This window comes from Triplophysa dalaica, chromosome 11 (assembly GCF_015846415.1).
Source record: "Triplophysa dalaica isolate WHDGS20190420 chromosome 11, ASM1584641v1, whole genome shotgun sequence".
NCBI classification, from domain to species: Eukaryota; Metazoa; Chordata; class Actinopteri; order Cypriniformes; family Nemacheilidae; genus Triplophysa; species Triplophysa dalaica.
Window position 1 is genome coordinate 18,431,490 of NC_079552.1, and position 20,878 is coordinate 18,452,367.

Here is a 20,878-nt window from a genome sequence, read left to right on the forward strand (position 1 = left end):
ACAATCCTAAAAAAGACCATTTTGTGCAAAAACGCAAAAATGTTCTCAATAAGTCTCGAGTACCATTGACACATTTTGAAAGTACTTATATTTAAAGACCCCTCATGCATTCTATTATTAAAAAGTGAACATAATGTGAGAAATTTCGCATCATTAAATTTCCCAAATAAATAGTTTTTGTGACGCCACTACTGAGCCATTTCTGGCACCCCACACACTTCAGAGCCCGTTCTCAATTCTCAATGACCTGCCTATCTGATGTAAGAGGCTCACCAAAAGATCCCGCCTCAGGAAATGTCCGACATATACAAGAGGACAAGCAAGATGTGTCATCCTGTGGGTGCAATGTTGTGTGGGGATTTTTGTCTCATTGCTGCACCCTGTTTGTTTAAAAGTCAACATGAAATGGCATTTGCGTTCCATTTCAATTCAGTAATGAGAATTTTTTTGGAGAAAAGGGTCAACTTCTCTCTTACCACCCTGAATCCGATGCAATTTCTTTTTAAATCAGCTGTTATTTGCTATTATTGACAAAACTTTGATTTCATTAACCAGCATTATTACAAGCTTTTAGGGATACTCGACATTTCGAATGAATATTTTGTGTCCAATTATTAACATATTTGGAAAGGATCTTAACCATAGGGTGCTGATCACCCTGCAAGGATTTATGTTGCTGTAACAAATGGCTAGATGTAAATTACACCTCACTTAAATAACAGCGTTATTACAGAGTGGTGAATGATACACATTCATGTCTGTGACAAACACATTTTTGTAAAAAAATTGACAAATTGAGCACCAACTGAGCATTATAACTGTAAACAACAGAGGGGGCTGCTGATGACCGTGTCATACATGTAAATGCCATATATATATATACACACACACACAAGGTTTCAACCGAAGTGTCTGTAATATGAAATCTCAGTCATGAATATTAGATTAAGGAAAGATTAGGAAATTTCTGTAAGGCGTCTGCTAAAAACAGGAAAGTTTCTCAGTGCTGTCACTTATAATCAAACTCTAAAAGGTAGAATTAGACAGAGTTCATGAGAGACAAAAATCAAATGGATGGAAAAGTTATTTTTCTGAACCTTTAAATCTGTTTCATAACTGAACTGAATCTGACTGCAACATTAAACACAACTGCGTCTTTAAGAGTGCTCTGTAGAGACATAACATCTTCCAAATCAAGCAATTTCAAGCAATGGAAGAAGTCAAAGTACAAACACAACAATTTATTTAACGGTGTATTTGTAAACAGTGGGGATCATACCAGAAAGCAGAGTTGGTGTCAGTGCTGTCCTCATTCAAGGGTCCTCAGAACCAAAGCGTTCTGAAACACACAAAGAGGAACTTGTGAAAGTCAAATGTGCTTCTTCATCAAAAATCCATGAAGTGTAACAGAAGTTCTGCTTTTACACTGACCAAAAAAAAAAAGATAACAGAGCAAAAAAAAAAAAGCAAAATACACAGTATACAGTAAAAGATAACAATTGTTTATTTTCAAATTCATAAAGGCATGTGTAAACTAATTGAACTCTTTATTTCCAAAAATACAATAAATGCAACAACACAACATAAATAGTATATCTTTTTGGGCATGCTCTATGTCGGTCTTCTCAGAAATCACCTCGGTCAATCACAACTCAATATGATTATTCTTCCTTTGATTCATTAACACAAAAGCTGCTCATTACGTCCTGCATGAGACAAATCTTCCATCACAATTACTACAGCTGGACAATAATCATCTCCTGCTCTTCACAAACACAGTGTATGAATGACATTACAGACATAACTTTCTTTCACACATGCAACCCATTAAATATCATGAACTATATGTATTAAACCAGCTATTGCACCCACATTCTGTTCCTGTTTGACACAATGTACACGTGAGCACCACAATGTTGTTGTCAAACTTGATTCTCAATGTCTGAATGATGTACAGTATTGGCCAAAAATTAACTGCACAAATATTATTTGCACAATATTTGCTTGTAATACTCCAAAAATAAACCAGCAAAATATAAGGTGTATGATAAAATTTTTACAAAATACAAAACTTTTAAGGTATTTATTGGATAAAATATTAGGCAATAAAGCAATCAGAGAATATGGGCTTTATTCAAATATACCAAAAAAAATGAAAACCCAAACCTTGCGGGAAATTAACCTTGGATTATTCATATTTGTTGGTTCTGTCATGTTGTAATATTAGCCTAATACTAGCTATGAGCTCTGTCTCCTTAAATTCTTCTCAAGAAAGTTGTCAATTAACCAAAGTTGAGCATCACTTTTTACGGGGACTGCATGCACACACAAAGTCATATTTTTTTTTTGTCGATATATCTTTTTATGAGAACAAGTTGTTTTAGTTATAGCATAAGACATAACATAACAAAACAAAACACACAATTTGACAATTCACCAGACCTTAGTGGCTAGGGCAACACAGACTTCTGATGTCGGGGCATCATAAGCTCACACATGCTAATACTGTTAATGTTACGACTTTGTTCAAATAAGCATTAAAACAGAAAATTGTTAGGACTTATTTAATAAACATTTTAACAATAGCAGTTTATGCCTTTTTAATGGAAAGTTGCTGTTAAATTACTGGAAGGGGCAGTATTAGATTGTGTTTAAGGGGCTAATATTTTTATTAGAGTCAGGGAACTAGAATGTACAGCTTGGTTACACATTATTGAAGGCAGAGTGTATTTAGAGTGTAGATAGAATGGTATCTAGTAAGTATTCAAAGCAATAGACAGGTAAGGGATAATCCACAGCAAGGCGTGTCTTAAAGGATTTTTATGCACGACGTGGAGTCCTGGAAGCACCCTACTCAAAAAGGATTATATTCCTTTAACGCAATGCTAGCTGTGGATTATCCCGCTTGTACCATGATCATTTGCCAAATTAAAGCTTTTATCGATGTAAACAGTCTAATTTAAGATCAAACAAGTGAAAATGGCAGATATTTTGTAAAGTAATTTCAAATGTAATCAATCTGACTGGAGCTACCCGAATGTTAAACATTTTAATGCACACCCTCCAGCCAATCAAAATCGAGTAACAGATCATGGTATAATAAGTGATATAGGTTAGATTTTAGAAATCCAGGGCTAAACAATGACCATACTGCTGCAGACCCACCACAGAAGCCTATTTTATGATGTATAACAAAAACACTTATTTACAAATATATATATATATATATTAGTGGTGGGCATAGATTATTTTTTTTAATCTAGATTAATCTAGATTAATTCCAAGATTAATCTAGATTAATCTAGATTAAAATGGCTCATTTGAATTCTGCCGAAGGCATTCAGAATATGTGTGCTACCCAAATAATGACTAAAAGTAAGTCTTTGAGAACGGGTTTCTCAAGCCAGGTGGCGCATTAGACCAGGGCTCATCTCCTGTTTCCAAAATGCATCACAAACTGCTTGAGAAAGCTGTTCTACTATGATAATTTGTGATGAAAATTAAATTATGTTCAATAAGATGTACTTGTGTTACTTCCGCAATAGCTAAGGGATGCTTTGCGTTTAGGTGGTACTTGAGACTGGAAGAGCTCCTACAGTACATTTACATTTAGTCATTTAGCAGACGCTTTTATCCAAAGCAACTTACAAAGAGTGAGGGAGCAACAAGCGATATGTCATACAGGAGCCATAATACATTAGATCTCAATACAAAGTTACTGGTTTCAACTAAAGCTAGACCAGTTCCTGTTGAGAGAAAGTCTTTTTTTAAAACCAATTCTGCATTGCACAAGGTGCAAACAACCTTAGTCTTGTCGATGTTTCTATTGGGAAGCTTCTTAAAAATTAATATTCCCTGAAGCAATTTCACAGTAACGTTATGTTGTGTTCAGACCAAACGCGAATGGCGTGTCAAGCGCGAGTTATTTATATGTTAATGCAAAGAGCCAACAGACCTACTTGCTGCGCAAATCGCGCGAATGAAGCCCTGGTTATGATGAGGCGGCTTCTGCTTCCGCGAATGACGCGAATCACGCGAGTTGAAAAATCTTGTTCTCGCCCCGTACAGTGCAGTTAAGCTGGTATACATCCGCGCTAAAATATCAAGGTGAAAGTCATCATAGCTTGCGTAGTATAGACGCAGCTGCCAACCCAACTTTGAGAATAGATTAACGGCGACATTCTTTTTATCGCGCGATAATAGTCTCACTGCGTTAACGCCGTTAACGCCGTTAACGGCCCACCACTAATATATATATATATTTATATAATACATAACTTGATTATACTTTTCAATGAATTGAACATTTTGGGAAATAAAAAATGTAGCTCAATGACAACTTGCAACGATGTAGGCTGCTGGTCCTGATGGCATCCCTGGTCGCGTACTCAGGGCATGTCTGGAGCAGCTCGCTGGGGTCTTCACGGATATCTTCAAACTGTCCCTCGCCCAAGCAGTGGTTCCACCATGTTTCAAATCCACCTCCATTGTGCCCATTCCAAAACATTCCAGCCCGACATGCCTGAATGACTACCGCCCTGTAGCACTCACACCCATTGTTTGGAAGTCCTTTGAGCGGCTGGTCCTGTCACAACTAAAAGATTCTTTACCATCCACACTGGACCCATACCAATTTGCCTACTGTAGCAACAGGAGCACAGATGATGCGGTGTCCATGGCGCTGCACTCCGTGCTCACAAATCTGGATAATAAGGACACTTATGCACGCATGCTGTTTGTAGACTTCAGCTCTGCATTCAATACCGTCATCCCTTCCAAGCTAATCATCAAACTTGGAAACCTAGGCATTAACAACTCAACCTGCAACTCGATTATGGACCTCCTGACGAACAGGCCTCAGCTTGTTAGGTTAGGCCACATCTGCTCCACCACCATCACCCTCAACACTGGTGTACCACAGGGCTGCGTACTGAGCCCCTTTCTTTACTCCCTTTTCACACTCGACTGCAGACCTGTGAATGGACCTAACTCCTTCATCAAGTTCGCAGACGATACAACAGTGATTGGTCTCATCAGCAACAACGATGAGACTGCTTACAGGGAGGAGGTACGGCACCTGGCCACATGGTGCTCAAACAACAACCTGCTCCTTAACACCTCCAAGACAAAGGAGATCATTGTGGACTTCAGGAAGGCGAAAGGCGGCACACACGACCCCATCCACCCCCATCCACATTAACGGGATGGCTGTTGAACGTGTTTCCAGTTTTAAGTTCCTGGGGACCCATATTTCGGAGGACCTGTCCTGGACCACCAACACCTCATGCCTGGTCAAGAAGGCTCACCAGCGTCTCTTCTTTCTGAGGACACTGAAGAAGAACCAACTGTCTTCAACTATCCTGGTGAACTTCAACTATCTTTAGAGACTTTCTTACCGTTACTCGGAGAACAATGCATACATTTAAATCATTTGAAGTGCTTGCGTTTAACATAACTGTTCCAAATAAAAGTAAAAAACCATTGGTCTCTCTTACATTGGTTACTGTGTATAGACCCCCTGGGCCTTACACTAATTTTCTGATAGAGTTCGCAGACTTCTTATCGGATCTATTGGTTAATGTCGATAAAGTACTGATTGTTGGAGATTTTAATATCCACGTAGATATTGCTAACGATCCATTAGCTGTGGCGTTTAAAGAACTACTAGACTCTTGTGGTGTAACACAATACATCAATAGTCCTACTCATCGCCTTAATCATACCCTAGACTTGATTATATCTCACGGAGCCGATCTAACCAATATCGATATTATACCTCAAAGCGACGATGTTTCCGATCACCATCTTATAACATGTACACTGCGGACTGCAGAAATCAGTTGTATATCTCGTTATCGACAGGGTAGAACAATCACCTCAACTACTAAAGATAGTTTCGTAAAGAACTTGCCAGATCTGACTCCTCTAATAACTTTCCAACTAATATAGAATCGCTCGATGACATGACCAGCAACATGGGCACCATTTTCTCTAATGCATTAGAAGTGGTCGCACCAATGAAGTCAAAAAGGATAAATGAAAAGATCACAGCACCATGGTATAATAACACCGCTCGCGCCTTAAAAAGAGAAACGCGTAAACTAGAGCACAAATGGAAACAAACCCAATTAGAGGTCTTTAAAATTGCATGGAAAGAGAGTGCAAGCTGTTACAAAAAGGCACTAAAAGCGGCAAAAGCCGAGCACTTCCGTAACCTCATAGAAAATAACAAAAACAATCCAAGGTTTTTATTTAGTACAATTGCTAAACTAACAAACAAACAGACTCCACCTGACCTGGGTATTCCGCCGCACCTTGGTAGCAATGAATTCATGAAGTTTTTTACTGAGAAAATCGAAATAATACGAGACAACATAGCTGAAACCAAACCGCCAAGTGTGTCGGAAGAATTAGTTGTCACCCAAAAAGAAAAGCTAGAGTGTTTTTCTCCTATAAATCAGGAAGATTTAATTAAAATAATTGCAACATCCAAACCGACGACATGCTTATTAGACCCCATTCCGACTACTTTATTAAAAGAGTTACTACCTGCTGTAATTGAGCCCATTTGTAACATAATCAACTCGTCAATTAATCTAGGACATGTCCCAGGGCCCTTTAAGATGGCTGTAATCAAGCCTCTCATCAAAAAACCAAACTTAGACCCCAATGAACTTGTAAGCTATAGACCAATTTCAAATCTACCGTACTTGTCTAAAATACTAGAAAAAATAGTGTCAACTCAACTGTGTACCTTCCTACAAAATAATGACATGAACAAAAAGTTTCAGTTTGGCTTTAGACCGCATCACAGCACTGAAACTGCGCTCGTTAGAATTACAAATGACCTCCTCGTTGCTTCAGATAAAGGTAACATCTCACTCTTAGTCCTGCTTGACCTTAGTGCTGCTTTCGATACTGTAGACCATAAAATACTACTAGATTGCTTACACAGTTATATCGGTATTCAGGGACAGGCACTGCAATGGTTCAGATCTTACTTAACAGACCGATATCAATACGTCCATTTAAATGGGAAGTCATCAAATCTTACGTCAGTAAATTACGGATTACCTCAGGGATCGGTCTTAGGACCCTTGCTTTTCTCCATATACATGCTGCCCCTCGGCAACATTATTAGAAAACATGGAATTAGCTTCCACTGTTATGCAGATGATACTCAGCTATATATCTCATCAAGACCAGATGATTCCTTTAAGCTATCCAAACTGGCAGAGTGCATCGAGGACATAAAACATTGGATGACTAGTAATTTCCTCCTTTTAAACTCTAGCAAAACAGAAATATTACTTATAGCACCAAAATCAAGTAAACAGAATATCTCCGACTACAGCCTGCAAATTGAAAGCTGCACTGTTTCTCCAACAAATACAGTTAAAGACCTAGGCGTTATATTAGACGGCAACCTGTCATTTAAAAATCACATCTCAAATATTACAAAAACAGCCTTCTTCCACCTTAGAAATGTTGCCAAATTACGAAATAGTTTATGTGTTGCAGACGCAGAAAAGCTTATTCATGCATTTGTGACCTCACGGCTTGACTATTGTAATGCTCTACTTAGTGGTTGTCCTGTATCATCGATAAACAAACTACAGTTAGTTAAGAATGCAGCTGCCAGAGTTCTTACTAGGTCAAGAAAATACGATCACATAACCCCAGTTTTATCATCACTTCACTGGCTACCCATAAAGTATCGTATTGATTTTAAAATTCTTTTAATTACTTACAAAGCACTGAACGGTTTAGCACCTACTTACTTAACCGAGCTTTTATCACGTTACAACCCATCACGCTCTCTAAGATCTCAAAACGTAGGACTTTTGATAACACCTAGAATAACAAAATCCACCAAAGGGGGACGAGCTTTCTCATACGTAGCACCTAAACTCTGGAATAGCCTTCCTGATACTATTCGAGGGTCAGACACACTTTCCAAATTTAAATCTAGATTAAAGACACATCTTTTCAGACAAGCTTTCACTTAATGCATAGTTAATGAACAGCAGCTACGCTAATTATTCTCTTTATTCTCTTTCCGCCTCTGCCTCGGGATGCCCATCCCGAGGTAAGAAGAAGTTCCACCGTGTCCAGACGACTGACAGATGCCCATCCCCAAATTGAGATTATGCCAGCTACAGCTGCAGACTGACTGACCATCCCAGCTCCATCTAAGGCAATTCCACCACCAGCCAAGAGAAATATGACCATCAGACCATCCCAGCTCAGACCACTACATCCCCAACAAAGAGCAAAGACGGATTATTTGTCTTATTAATGCTGAAGTTACAATATCTGGTATTAAATGCTAAACTAAAATCACATGTCACCAGTTTGAGTGCAGCTATGACACGTCAGAGGGGATCTGGCCCTCCCGGTTGCGCCTGGTTTCTCCCGAGGTTTTTTTCTCCATTAATCAATCATTGGAGTTTGGGTTCCTCGCCACAGAAGGGCAGTGTTGGCCTGCTCACCGGGAGACTGCATTCATTCATTTATTTATTTATAAATTAGATATTATTATTAGAATGATCTTACTCGTTGTATAAACACCATGCACTGTGCTGTGTTTTACCTTTTCTGTTTTTCCAGTTTGCCCCTGTAAAGCTGCTTTGAAACAATACACATTGTGAAAAGCGCTATATAAATAAACTTGAATTGAACTTCTATCGCTGCACGATAGAGAGCATCCTGACCAACTGTGTCACAGTCTGGTACGGGAACTGTTCTGTTGCTGAGCGCAAGGCACTGCAGCGGGTGGTGAAAACAGCCCAGCGCATCACAGGAACTACACTCCCTTCCATTGAGGACATCCAAAAGAAACGCTGTCTGCGTAGAGCTCGATGCATTATCAAGGACTCCTCTCACCCCGCTCATAGACTGTTTACTCTCCTGCCTTCCGGTAGGCATTTCAGGTGCCTCCGGACAAGAACCAGCAGACTAGGAAACAGCTTTTTTCCCAGAACTGTTTCACTATTGAACTCTGCTCCCCACTGATTCCACTACCCCTCATAATTTTAACTGTAATGCTGCTATTACATTGTTTACATTGCACTACAGGGCTGCCATCCATGACTGAACTTTACACACCAGTACTTCATGTTATCTGCTCTACCGGACTGTTTACACTCACATAGCATCATTTGCACTCTATACTGCTCACTTGCACACCAGGAATATTACATTGAATGCTAATTTGCACTAATGGACTACTCTCATAACTGCATTACCTCATCTACTGCACTGTAACTTTCATAACTGCATTACCTCGTCTACTGCACTGTAACTTCAATAACTGCACCAACTTCTCTACTGTACTGTAACTCATCTATTGCATTACTGCATCTATTACATAACTAACTGCATCTACTCATCTATTGCACTATAACTTCAATAACTGCATTAACTCATCTACTGCACTGTAACCTTAATAACCGCATTAACGCATCTACTGCACTGTAACCTTAATAACCGCATTAACGCATCTTCTGCACTGTAACTTCAATAACTGCACTAACTCATCTACTGCACTTTAACCTTAATAACCGCATTCACGCATCTACTGCACTGTAACTTCAATAACTGCACTAACTCATCTACTGCACTGTAACCTTAATAACCGCATTAACGCATCTACTGCACTGTAACTTCAATAAATGCACTAACTCATCTACTGCACTGTAACTGTATAACTGCATCTACTCATGTATTGCACTATAACTTTAATAATTGCATTAACTCATGTACTGCACCGTACCTTTAATAACCGAATCAACTCATCTACTGCACTGTAACTTTAATAGCTAATGTCTGTAACTAATGCACACTCAAGTCACTTGCACTATTGTATAGTCTATATTGTTATCTGTTCATAACCACCTGTACATTAATGTTCACAGTATATAGCCTTCTGTTTATATTGTTCATAGTACATACCGACTGTCATATTTTCATAGTACATGCCCATTGTTTAGTATATTCCTAATATTGTATTCTGTATTTATTCACACTGTATATCCTGCACTTGCTAATTGCACTTCTGGTTAGACCTAAACTACATTTCGTTACACTGTACTTGTATATGTGTAATGACAATAAAGTTGAATCATCTAATCTAATGTCGTACATTACAATTTATTTATACTTTCAACCCACAGTGCCACCAAGAATATCACAAGTCATTCTAGCAATTTAGCCAAACATTATCCGTGTTATGCAGTTAGTCAGTGTCACCTAGGTGATGCATACAAAAAAATCTGAATTGACAATACTCAATTTATACAAAGCCATGCGTTTAATTTAGCAAAAATTTCACGTGATCAATGAACAAAACGTAAGGTCAATGCAGAACTGTCCTCAACCTCTCTCACACTTCATCTTGCTGAAAGGAAGTAGAAAAGTAATTTGTTATACAAAGGACTGCAAATAATCAATATCTCTCCTGATCTTACCTTACATTTGCATAAATCTCAAGATTCAATACTGTATAACGTTTAAAAATTCTCTCTCTGCAATAGATGACCACAAAGTATTTGTATAATATATATATAAGCAGTGATTCTCTGCTGTGGATGAGAATGAATGACACATTACAGGACGCAGCTGAGAATAAGAATAAAACAAGGCTAATGGCAGTTGCAATAATCAGACAGATTATAATATGCGGGCGTTGAGTTTTCAGAACACGAGACTGTTTAAAACCAGTGCATGAGTTGTTTCCGTTTGGGAATCAAGAAATAACACAAATGCGGGCATCAATGACGAATTTGGATGTATGATTTGGACTTCTAGCAATAGTTTACTTTCTCTCGTTTAATACGTTGCGGTGGTAAGTAACAATTTTGCCAACTGCACAGAATTTAAATTCTGATAGAATGCTAATTTCAGTCACACTTGAGCATTTTCTAGACACGTAAGCTTCTGTTTTTGAAAACAAATCCAGCTTGTCCAGAAATATGACCATCGGACCATCCCAGCTCAGACCACTACATCCCCAACCAAGAGCAAAGACGGACTATTTGTCTTATTAATGCTGAAGTTACTATATTTGGTATTAAATGCTAAACGAAAGAGGGGATCTGTCCCTCCTGGTTGAGCCTGGTTTCTCCTGAGGTTTTTTTCTCAATTAATCAATCATTGGAGTTTGGGTTCCTCGCCACAGCAGGGCAGTGTTGGCCTGCTCACTGGGAGACTGCATTCATTCATTTATTTATTTAATTAGAAATTAGATACTATTTATTAGAATGATCTTACTCGTTGTATAAATACCATGCACTGTGCTGTGTTTTAACTTTTCTGTTTTTCCTGTTTGCCCCTGTAAAGCTGCTTTGAAACAACAATACACATTGTGAAAAGCGCTATATAAATAAACTTGAATTGAATTGAGCTTGTCATGGATAAATGCGTAATTGCCCCGCCCCTCGATACTATCATGTATCGGCGATCCACAGGCTGGTAATCTGACTATAGAAAATATCGCCCAACACTATGGTAAATACTGTCCAACTTCAGCCAGATTTAGTAACAGTATAACAGAGGCATTATGAAATAGGGGTTTTGTTCATTTATGTCAGGAGTGCAAAATAAACAATCAAAATAATGTTATTGATATGAGACATACATATTCATCTTCGTCTGCTCCCGTTTATTTGCAATCACAGGGCTTTAAGTCCAAAATCTGCATACTGGGGGGAACTATAGATACACTGAAGCACGTTTACCTCATATTTCGTTAGACAGACTGATGATTTTGAAGCTCCATTCAACTAAATCTGCTTCTTTGTCGTTTGCTCTTATGACTGCAGGTGTCTCCTGGGACCTAAAGTACACACGATTACACACGACACATGCAGACAGATGATTTTCTGATTTGAGTTGCATTTAATTGAATGTCTGATTTACTTCAGACAGAAAACCTGCCTCAGGGCTCGCACTGCTAAGTTTTCCATGCTGAGCATCTGCAATGTATAACATCCATTAGCACTTTTAGTCCACAAACTTAACAAATCAGAAAATATGAAAATGTATTGTTTACGTCAGACTTCTTGTAAAGAAATCATCTGTCATCACTGTTTTAAACAAATATGCATGCAGCGCATCGCATTGTTCATCCCGTAAAACTGTGATCCTTCTTGAGTAAAATGAGCTCACATACACATGTAGGGCTGCAGCTATCGAATAATTTTGTAATCGATTCCATCGATTACTAAAGTAATCGGATAAAACGTATTTTTGGTAAACTCACATATCTGTCCATACGAAGCGGTGACGTTTTAATGAAAAAGAGGTGAAACAATAACCTGATTGATGATATTTTTCACAAAAGCAAAATATCATTATATTTATATCATATACAGTGATATGTTCATGTCTGTGCATTTATAAACCCTATTCATTGCAATCAAACTAAAATTAAACAAAAAAATTCCACACCTGCTGTATTGGAGCACATCAATGTTATTCAACGTTCAGCTTTAGCATTCAAACAAAAGTAAGCAATCAACTGAGTATTTATACCGGCAATGGTAAAAAGAAAGTAAATACGTTTTATTTTTAAAAATAAATTAAATAAATTCCTTCGGTAAATAGCCGTGGAATAAACTTTTAAATAATCTAGTGGTGTTATGCCCCTCCGCATCCAAAGTGCTGTAAATTTCTGACAGATTTGCACTGGCCATCGTGCTTTATCCCTTATAAAATTAACATACATTATTTCTCGGGTGACGGTCCTCCGGTCTCTGAGCAGAGTGGAATCTTATGTTTTCTTTTGAGATGCAGCAGCATGGACGACGTGCTGTTGTGGAATGCTAGCTCGATCCTGCAATGGACACAAAACACTGTGTTATCTTTAGTTTTCAACTTGAAATCATTCCAAACCTGGGACATTTTCTGTAGTTTTTTCCTGTTTGATTCTTTGCCACTGTTACCGCTCGCTTCCATTTTGCATCCCGCGCCTGTGACTTCAAATGAAAACTCCGCCTATCCTTGCGTCTCCTTCCGCTTTGTGCATAATGTAAGCGCAATCCGTCAAAAAAAAAAAATTGCGAAAAACGTGATGTGGGCTTTGAAATTTTAAAGACGCTTCGAGGCAGAGCAATGTTAATCGAGTATTTTTTGTAATCGAGTAAATCGAGTTACTTCAGGAATCGTTCCAGCCCTATACACATGATACATATTTTACAAGCATGCTGTAGTTTTATTTCACAGCCGTGTTGCTAATTTTTCACTTTGTGTGCCCATGTCTCACATTCTATAACCAAACCAGTTCCACACCACCTCATCGTTTGTTTTGTCAAAGGGAAGAGAACTCGCTGTTGCCGCACAATGACAGGCAGCTTCATCCATTGTCGGAGTGAATGCGCAGTATGTGTAGTTGAGTATCGTGCAACGTCATGTGATCTCTACCGCGATAAAGACGATAGTCCAAAATCTCTATCGGTTGACAAATTTCTACCGGTTAATCGTGTCTACCGGTATATCGCCCACACCTAGTGTCATGAGAAATCGAGTCCCACCATGAAATCGGCTCCACTTTAGATAGATCTTTTCATGTCCAGTGTTTCCCCTACCATTATATAAGGGGGGAGCCCCGCCCGATCCTAACGGCTCGCCCCGCCACCCTTGTAGCGCCAGATTACAATTTGTTATTTTATTAAACAAACTAAATAACCCTTAAGTAATATATATTATTTATCTTATTTCCACGATGGCATGTCTTTTCTGTCTGTGTTTGCGCGTTTACAATTATCCCAATGAGTGCGCACACGCGCTCACTCACACACAAACAAACATTAGCGGACAGAGAGCGCGCGGCGGGAAATATGTCGCTTCAATCAGATGAAAACCAAATGAAAATATTTGCGTTTTTTAAGCGCTCACAGGGAACTGAAGATGGCAAAACTCACTCCACTGCGAGTAGCAGCCGGAGTAGCTCTCCTGCTCCAAGTCTATGTGTTAAGCATCCTGCCCCTGACAAGCATCAAAAGTCCATTCATCACCGGATGGCGGTTAAAATGTATATTAATGAATTACATGCCGCTTACTATTTACATATGTGCGTTTAAAATGTTTTCAGTCAGGACATTGTAAATCTGCTGATTAAATAAGACAAGAGATATTTAATACGCTATGCAGATGGCTCCGTGTTGTATGGGAAAGTCACGTGATGACGTTCAGAACAGCGCACGTGATGACATTCAGAACAGCGTCCGCGTCTGACAGGATTATTCTCCAATAAATGCATCATAGAAATTAAACCATCTCACAAAAAAAGCCCATTTAAAATTAGTTTATCATATAAAGGTATTAACTAACATTAACGAACAATGAATGAGCAATATATTTGTTAGTATTTATAAATCTTTTTTTAGTTCTTTACTTTTGTAAGCTCTGGCCCATTAATATTAACAAATACTTCTATACATTTAACAAAGGTTATTTGCTAAAGTCAATTTTAAAAAGATTTAAATACATTTATTTATATTTATATATAACATTTTTTAAATTTTACAAAGCATTACCCTCCCAGACAATCAATGTATGTGACTAGATAGATAGATAGATAGCACATAAAGAATGAAAAGGAAATAATTTCTCGTCAATTTCCCCCATGGTCTCATCCACCTGTTCTTTTCTACTCACCAGCCACTTTCAATCTGCACCCCATATTTTATTAGCTTTCCCCTGAATCTAGAGTCCACCATGAATGCTAACGCACATCTCTAATAAAGTCAATAAACACCTAAGAAAACTGGCTGGAATCCTTAGGCACCTTGTGATTCCAACAGAATTGGATTTCAGGGAATCTGATCCAATTCCAAAACTGTTGCTGACGCATTTCAATTTACCGGCAAAAGCGTAGGAGTGCACATTTTAGGTGAGTTTAGATGGCTCATTGTCAAATTGCATAAAGACGTCTTCATACTACATGCCAAAAAAAATTTGAAAAGGGATTTTGCTCTGTGCAAATAAAACGCGCACCAGATAGCTCATAAACTTTTGTTGTTGTCAACATGCTTTGTTTTCTATTGCTGTGCTAAACTCTTTCACCGCCATTGACGAGTTATCTCGTCATTTTAAAAAAAACGCTTCCCCGCCAAAGACGAGTTTTTACGGCAATCAGTGTTTGTACTGTTATACAGCAGGTGGCGCTATTACACACCACTGGGAAAAGTACAGGATCCCAGAACCTAGAACGTATATGTTTTAGCAGTTTTTAATGATTGTTCGGAGTGGAATCTGGGCAGAATCTTTGACAAAAAACGGTAATTATCTCAGCTGTTAAATCAAAATGATGCTTTTTGAAGAAACCTACCCACATCTACGGTAGGGATGGGCATTTAAAGCAAAAATAATATTCGAAGATCGATGAGAACTATTCGAAAATTATTCGAAATTCGCACCACATAGACAGTATTACACACACATAAATGGAGAGAGAGAGACCATTTACGCTTTAAATCCGTATGACGACACACTGCTTTATTTATTATGGAATAGGCAATCTTACATCAAGCCATACATTAAGATAACGTGCTGAAACATGAGTATATTAATAACCGAATGACGGCACCGCTCATAATGCTTGGACATTTCCTTGTAAAATATGAGCATGCATATTAATACCAACTAAAAAGCAGCAGTGTGATTGATCAAAGGAAATATATTAAAGCCATAAAGATTTTAGACCAGACTTAAAACGTGTTAAAACATATTTACCGAATGACGGCATTTATTAACAGTCCGAAAAGATTTCATGAATTAATAGCTCAAAAGGCTTCTATTTCTATTGTCATGAAAGTTTCACCAGTCTTGCAGTGATCGTTTTTCTAGACTAACAATAAACTCAGGCTGTACAAACTCCATAAGATTTTTAAAGCACTCTCCTTCGACAAAGCTGATCGGAAGCATATCTTTAGCGATCATCTCAGTAATTAAAGCCGTTATTTGCTACGCCCGTCTGGCATCCAAATTGGTTGGTCTGACCATAAAACTAGCAACTTATTGCTGACCTGTGGATTGACCTGCTGGGTGCTTCGTCCTTAAATGAGAGTGCATCGTAGTTGTTGATCCATGATAAGCTAGATTTGCATAGCAGAGTTTGCACTGCACTTTATTCTCATTAATTTTATTAAAGGACCCCCACACAGAACTCATTTTTGACATTGTCTTAATTTATTGTATCCGTTAGTAACAGTGTTGCCACAGTTACTTTGAAAAAGTAATCTGATAACAGATTATACCTCTAAAAAGTAATTTAGTTACTGTACAGATTACTCGATTTTAAAAGTAACTAAGTTACATTACACGTTACTTAAACAGTTACATTCAGCAGCTGCCGCCAACAACCCCGCTGCCTCAACATAAAAATCACAATCGGTTTTGCCAACACTCACTTTATTGGATGTGTATTTTTAACAGTAATGTCAACAATGTATCTCCTTACATTTTAAGTTGAATTTAAAGACTATTTCCTGATTTTTTTTTTTTTAATTAAAAATAATATAAAGACTGATTTTCTTAAAATCACTTAATGTAAATACTTGTTTTTTTATCAAATAAAAATTAAAAAGACAGTCTTTCTTGACCTGACATATGTAACTGTTAACAATTTAATAATGGCAAAACATACTGTTTATAATCTACATTATTTATAAATGTAACTATTAATTTCTTTTTAACATGTTTTATGAACATTGAACCTGTTGTTCACAGCATTAGAGCAGCAAGGAGTGGTTTTACAAAAGAAGTGTAAAACGCACGAAACGAGAGCGAGTCAACCGTGTTTAAAGGCAGCATTTCCTCTACAACATACTGCCCGATAGAGATGCGCGTATAAGCTAAAATGTCACCCCCATCCGCTGATCATCCGCAGCGCCCGCGGATTTAACCCCGACCAACTTCTTCAACTCTCCCCCACTTACTGATTTTGCACCAAAGTCCAGCATTTGTTGTTTGGGTGGTGGGGGACCTGCTGCTCTCTGCTTCGCACCACCTGGTGGGACTTGCTCTGTAAATTGGACTGTGCAGCGCTGCGACTCCAATTGTTTCTTAAAATTTGACAGTGTTTTTGTAGCTAGATAGCACTTTGTCGCCAGCACAGAGAGTACAACGAACCTTAATATTGTCATCTAGCTGACACAAACTCGTGACTGTATTTCCAGCTAGAAATTTGCATCTCTCTCCTCCCTCCATTGTTGTTTACGTTTGTGTCGCTGCGTGGTAGGGGCTATACACGTGAATTGTCCTCATGCTGAAAACGTGACTTGTAGCATAATGCTACGTTACTTCAATACCTGAGACGCAAGAAGAAAGCAAAAAAATATGTATTTTTACTAAGGAAAATGACAAAAATAGTAACGCATAGTGACTTGGATAAATAACTTTAATCTGATTAATGGTTTGGAAAAAGTAACGCATTAGATTACTCGTTGCTGAAAAATGTGGTCAGATTAGAGTAACGCGTTACTAAGTAACGCGTTACCGGAATTACTGCTCTTGAATGACAGACTTTAGGTTTTAGGTGCGTCGTTATTGGCAGCGCCAACCTTTGGTTACATGAACATGTTACGCGTGAAAACGAGGCAATTTTTTTTAAATCATCCACACTATTCGAAATTATGTAATTAAAACAACTAATCAAATATTCGAAATTCGTGAATCATCCCTAATCTACGAAGTGATAAAAATGAAGATAGAAGAATACAGTTTCTTTTGTTTAAAAGCTGAGACTCTGTTCTTTCATTTGACATATTGTTTGTCCATATATTCTTTACAGAGAATTTACTGTGAGCCATTAAAGTTGGATGAAAATGTTAAAAAACTCAGCTTTTTTTTAAAGAGGCTGGCGGAGAATGAGTAAAAAATTATAAACCTTAGTCCTGGGCATGATATTCCTGTGCAAACACACTTTGTTTAAATTAAAAAATCCAAGAAGTTTGTCATTGCCATTTAAACTTATATGGAAGCTTTTACGTATAAGGGATGAGTCACGATGAGTTATATTGGCTGATTTTATTATCAAATATTGTGTGCAATTGTAGTCGAAATATAAAGAACAACATTTCCCTGTGTTTTCCGTGTTGATGCGGTGGTAAAGCATTCATGTAACCAGAGGGCGGCACTGCTAACAACGCACCTAAAAGCTGTCAACAAACAACTGAAGATGTCACACACTCGCTAACATTATGTAGGCTATGCACACAGTTGACTTGCGTGGCATATACGGTAACTTGGGAGGATGTTAAGTATGAGTTCTGTGTGGGTCCTTTATAAGATGAATGAAAATAAAGTGCAGTTCAAACTCTTCCACTTGAAGATTGCTTATCATATGTCAATCATACGTAAACCCATTAACTTGTTGTTGCAAGACCTATATTCTACCTGTTGAACTAAAGGTTACTCAATTGTCTTTTGGTAGACTTTGTGTCATTTTGTATTTCCTACTGTACTATGTTCAGCCTTTCACTGCCTGTGAACGTGACCGCGTAAGCACATTGTGATATTTTTACAGCTGGTATTTATCAATGACAGGTAAAACCCAACATCTCTTTGGCTTTATTTTTTAAATGCTCTTTGAAGTAGATAATAGAAACACATTAATTATTCTATTACATATCCATTTACTAATTTGGTCATGTTTAAAGTAACGGTTTAGTAGATTGTTTTCCATGCATTTCATTAAGCTCATTGATTTGGGTTGTGCCATCTTCGGCTTCCAAAAATGTCATGTGATTACCATTTAGGAAACAGAGGGAGTATTGATGGTCACTGGTTTGGGATTTTTTGGAGAACAAACGTTTCAGTCCCCAGGAAGGATTTTGCGAACGAGACAGCCATTAAGGGTGTACCCTTACTAGGCAATCTATACTGTGCCCGAGCACGTTTGACCGCCAAAGCCCAGTTCATTTGACTAGTGTGATCGCTCCGTATCCCACCCGGGCATGGTAAGTCTAGTGGTCCCTGGCTCGCTTGGAAGAGGTGGACCAGAGCACGGTTGGGATAGGATCTCTGTGAGAGCAAATTGCGCCGGAGCGCAGAACTGAAAGCATGACGTGAATTATGCAATGGTTTAAATTTCTCCCTGAGATTTAGCTGTCACCCTAAAAAACTATAAACAGCACACTTGCACGTGCAGACGTGTGTCATCACATTTAAAACTACACCAGGTTTGTCAAACATAATCCAACAAGTGTAACGATAGGCTTTATGATGATAAAATACGATAGGGTGATATAAAAGGATAATGAGCCATTCACTCCCGTATCACTCTCGCATGACAATGACATAATTTAAGCATGTGCGCACATGAAATTAAACACCTCTAATTAGCCCCAAACTGAACATTCTTATGTGCTGATAGGGATTGCTTTGATAATGTTTGATTCAAAGCAATCTCATCGTAATGATGAAAGCGTGCCCCATATTTTGTATGGGAAAGTGAGAGATAATTTTTCTTGCCCGACTGGACAAGTAACTTGAAAAGTAAATGACAACAGTGTGACGCACATGTAGAATAAATGAAGTGCGTTTGTTGTGGTTGTGCTTGTTTGTGTGTGACAATAATCAATGTCGCACCACATTGAGTGCATGTAGTAGTGTACTAATGTACAGAGTCCTATTATTTAAATGTCAACTGGCTGTTCTGCGTGTCTGAGTGAATTATGTGCACAGTTTAACATACAACACGAGTGATGGTCGAGGGTTTATCTCCGTCTGTACTGTATGAGGATATGAACACACAAACTTTATCTCCCGAGTTTATTTTACAAGCTTTTTCCCGTTTGAGTAAAACTATCGGCAAACACACAAAAAATAAAGCTATATAAGGTACCACAGCTAACAGTGCATGTCAGAACACAAACCATGCCATGAAGTCCAAGGAATTGTCTGTAGACCTCCGAGACAGGATTGTATCGAGGCACAGATCTGGGAAAGGGTACAGAAAAATTTCTGCTGCATTGAATGGCAATGGCAATGGCAATTTATTTATATAGCACTATTTACTACAACCAGAGTTGACCAATGTGCTTTACAATACAATAACTAAAAACAACAGTAACACACAAGAGTAAAACAAGAATACATTTTGACATACACCAAAATAATCATAAACACGCTGTGCTTCAACCAGGATAAAACGCCTTATCGAACAGATAGGTTTTTAGTTTAGACTTAAAAATAGCCACAGATGATGCCATTCTAATAGGCAAGGGCAAATCATTCCAGAGTTGTGGCGCAGCTGTAGCAAAAGCGCGATCACCCCTGCACTTCCGCCTCGTCTTGGGAATAAACAAAAGTCACTGGTTAGAGGACCGAAGAGATCTGTTTACATTATGCTCAATCAATAAGTCAGAGATATATGGAGGAGCCATACCATTTAGTGACTTGTAGACAATAAGTAAAATTTTAAAATCTATTCTGAACCGCACAGGCAGCCAATGTAAAGACTGTAGAACCGGAGTAATATGATCCGTTTATGACTCCTGGTCAAAAGTCTAGCTGCCGCATTTTGAACCAGTTGTAATCGGGATAGAGCTGTTTGACTAATCCCAGTATAGAGTGTGTTACAGTAATCTAGTTTAGAAGTAATAAAAGCATGAATCACTTTCTCAAGATTTTTAAAAGAAAGAAAAGACTTAGCTTTAGACAGGAGCCGCAACTGGAAAAAAGAAGATTTGAACACAGAATTGATCTGCCTATCAAACTTCAGATGTTCATCAAATACCACACCCAAGTTTTTCACATAATGCTTAACACATGAGGATAACCCACCAAGATTTGGTTCGGCAGCAGTCATGGAATCGGAGGGTTTAAAAACAATAATTTCCGTTTTTTCCTCGTTAAAATTCAGAAAGTTTAG

The 20,878-nt window shown here is 38.2% G+C and overlaps 1 protein-coding gene across 4 annotated transcripts in view; it reads right to left on the bottom strand.

Moving 5' to 3' along the window:
* Nucleotides 1-20,878, bottom strand: part of tjap1 (tight junction associated protein 1 (peripheral)) — a 136,246-nt gene that overhangs the window by 66,910 nt on the left and 48,458 nt on the right. For 2 of the 4 annotated variants that reach the window (XM_056760122.1, XM_056760120.1), the window contains 2 exons: nt 12,726-12,835; nt 1,280-1,339 (listed from right to left, as the gene is read on the bottom strand). The gene's annotated coding sequence lies outside the window, so the exon portion shown is untranslated. The remainder of the gene's footprint in view (nt 1-1,279; nt 1,340-12,725; nt 12,836-20,878) is intronic. The other 2 variants (XM_056760123.1, XM_056760121.1) reach the window with 1 other exon arrangement.